Source organism: Megalops cyprinoides, chromosome 23, assembly GCF_013368585.1.
Source record: "Megalops cyprinoides isolate fMegCyp1 chromosome 23, fMegCyp1.pri, whole genome shotgun sequence".
In the NCBI taxonomy this organism is placed as follows: Eukaryota; Metazoa; Chordata; class Actinopteri; order Elopiformes; family Megalopidae; genus Megalops; species Megalops cyprinoides.
In genome coordinates, this window is record NC_050605.1 from 1,166,745 (window position 1) to 1,169,873 (window position 3,129).

The 3,129-nt window shown below is 50.0% G+C and overlaps 1 pseudogene; it reads right to left on the reverse strand.

Moving 5' to 3' along the window:
- Positions 1-343: 343 nt before the first annotated feature.
- Positions 344-2,697, reverse strand: LOC118770630 (annotated as a pseudogene).
- Positions 2,698-3,129: the final 432 nt, after the last annotated feature.

Consider the following 3,129-nt stretch of genomic DNA (forward strand, 5'->3'; position numbering starts at 1 on the left):
ATTACATTTTACATTGAAAAATTCTGGCCTGCTATAGCAGCCACAGATACAGACTGTCTTTCAAGCAAAGCTTGTAACTACAAGCTACTCTACCATACTAGGATTTTTCAAAGCCACCCTAACATTTGTCCCCGAACTTTCCTTAATAGTTTGCCATTGGTATTCTTAAGTAATTATCAGTTTCTCTTAATTGTGAGAATTTGAATTTCATTATGAAGGAGGTGTGTAGATACATCTTCTAGATGCACTGGGACACATCATCAGTGATGTTTCCTGAGGCCATTGGGTGTTTCGGGTCTCGCAACATCAGACACCCTCACTTAGGCAACCAAGCCGGGGTTGATTAAGCTCCAACTTGTGTCCCAGCAGCATTGGCCCACTTTTCGGACCTTTTTATCCAAATCCACTTAGAGGCTCTCTCTGCAGCCTCTGTGGTGGACTTGATGGCTCTCCTCTTCGCAGCTCCTGTGATACCGAAAAGGGTGTAGATCTTGCACAGGGAGCGGGCAGCAAAGCCTCTACATCCCACCTCTATAGGCTCACAGCACGCTTTCCAGCCCTTCCTTCGGCACTCCTCTACCAGCTTGTGGTACTTGAGCCGCTTACGCTCATTGGCCTCTTTCATGCGTTCCTCCCAGAGGACTGTCAACTCCAGTAAGAGGATCTGTTTAGAAGAAGCGGATGTCAGCACCACATCTGGCCTCAAGGAGGTTGGTGTCACGTATTCTGGAAACTTGAGCTGCCTGCCCAAGTCAACCTGCAGTTTCCAGTCTGATGCCGATGAGAGCAGGCTGATGGTGTCAGCTGTGGACGCAGCTTCTCTCCAGCCCTTACAAAAGAAATTGTTCTCCAACTACGGACATGCCTGTTGTTGACCACTGCACTGGAGATGGCCTCAGCAACTGATTTCAGCACCTGGTCGTGCCGCCAGCAGTAGCGGCCCTCTCCAAGAGCTGTTGGGCAGCTGCTCAGAATGTGTTCCAGAGTGCCCTTTCCAGGGCAGAGAGGACATGTTGGAAAGTCACTCTTGCCCCAGAAATGCAAGTTAGCTGGGCTAGGCAGCATGTCGTAGACAGCTTGGATCATGAACTTTATATGCTGTGGTTCTGCCTGCTAGATGTCAGTCCAGGTCAGCTTCTTCTCCAACTCTCATTCCCACCTCATCCACGGCCCCTGCTGCCGCATGCTCACCATCCTGCTGGTTCTCACCTCCTCAACACCTGCCCGCACCTCCTGCAGGACTAGGTGGCGTCTGTCCTTGCCATGGGCCTTGTTGTACCATGGCTGAGAGATGGCTCCCAACCCTGCTCGCCCAGTTGCCACTATGCCCCTCAGAGCTTTGTGTCTCACCCGAGACTTCGCCAGCTCAAGCCACTCTTGAGCTCTCCACTTCTTGCCTGTGCGCACCATGATGCCTGCTGATGCCAATCTGGGGTCACTGGAGTCCCAATAGACTAATGCCTCTCTTATACGGGACACCCTGAACTCCTCCTCCAAGCTGCTGATGGGGAGCTGGAGTATGTTGCTTCTGCCGTACAGCGCTGCGCTGCTGAGACTGCGTGGCAAACCCAGCCATCTACGGAGGTAGCAACTGATATTTCTCTCCAGGGTTTCTACTGTAGACATAGTCACCTCGTGCACCAGCAGAGGCTAGAGGTTACGAGGCACGATGCCATGCTGGTAAATCCATGCCTTGAACCTGCTGGGAAGGCCAGACTTGTCTACAGTGGACAGCCAAGCCTCAAGCTTCTTGATGGTGGTTTGGATTGACACTGTGTCCCTGAGGCTACAGTCAAAAACTTTGCCTAGGCTAGTGACTGATTTCTCAGTGATAGATGGTGTTACAGTGCCATCCACAAAGAAGTGAAACTTGTCCACCACTTTTCCTCTCTTCAGGACCATGGACCTGGATTTTGTTGGTTTAAAGCTCATTCTGGCCCAGGAGATGAGCTTTACCAGGCCCTGAAGGATCCACCTGCAGCCAGGCACTGATGTAGTGGTGACAAGTCAGGTCGTCCATAAAGGCTCTGATGGGGGGCTGCCAGGTTCCAGACTTAGACAGGGGGCCTCTGCACTCCATCTCGGCTGCCTTGACCACCATGTTCATGGCGAGGGCAAATAGGATATCTGAGCCTGAAGTTCCCGTAGTAATTCAGGATGAGATCCTTGATCTTGCCTGGTATGCGGTGTCGGTCCAGGGTGATCTCTACCAGTTTGTGGGGGATTGATCCATATGCATTGGCAAGGTCCGGCCAAAGCACCGCCAGGTCTCCATTCCCTTCTCGTGCCTCCCTAATCAACTGGGTGACCACTCCGGTGTGTTCCAGGCACCCTGGCACTCCGGGAATGCTGCCCTTCTGTACTGCTGCATCAATGTACTTGTTTTAGGAGGTAGCCTGTCATCCTTCTGGATAGGACGCTAAAGAAAATCTTTCCCTCCACACTGAGAAGTGAGATGGATCTGAACTTCTCTAGCTTGGTCGACTTCTCTACCTTGGGAATCCAGACGCCTTCCGCCTGCCTCCATTGATCTGCGACAGTCCCTCTTCGCCAAATCACTCGCAGCAACTTCCAGAGAATCCTAAGGAGCTCTGGGCAGTGCTTGTACACCTTGTAGGGTACTCCACTGGGACCTGGAGCAGAGCTAGCTCTGGCTGCTGTTACCACCACCTGAACTTCCTTCCAGGTGGGTCCAGGTGGGTGGAAAATATTTTTTTAGCTGACAGATCTCTGTTTTAGCCAGCTAACTCTTCACTGACTTCCTGTCTGTTTTTAGAGTTCTGCTTTATATTTCAGATATAAAAAGTGAGAATCCTGGACAATGCTGGAACCTCATACAAATTCTAATCTAACATAATAACTACTCCATGAAGTTTCAAAAATAGGTTTAATGATTGTGAGTCTTAACATAAACATTTAAAAACATCACATGGGATGTTCCTCATATTACATAGCCTCCACAGGAGATTTACAATCATACATTCCCCCAGTAACAGTGGGGTGTGGTTGCTCCAAGGCTCAGCAGCATTCTCTTACATGGAACAGCAAGAAAGCTAGTAAACTATCAAGCTAGTTACTTTCCCCCTTGCTCCTTTAATGAGGTTTCCAAAACACATTGGAAGCAGATGA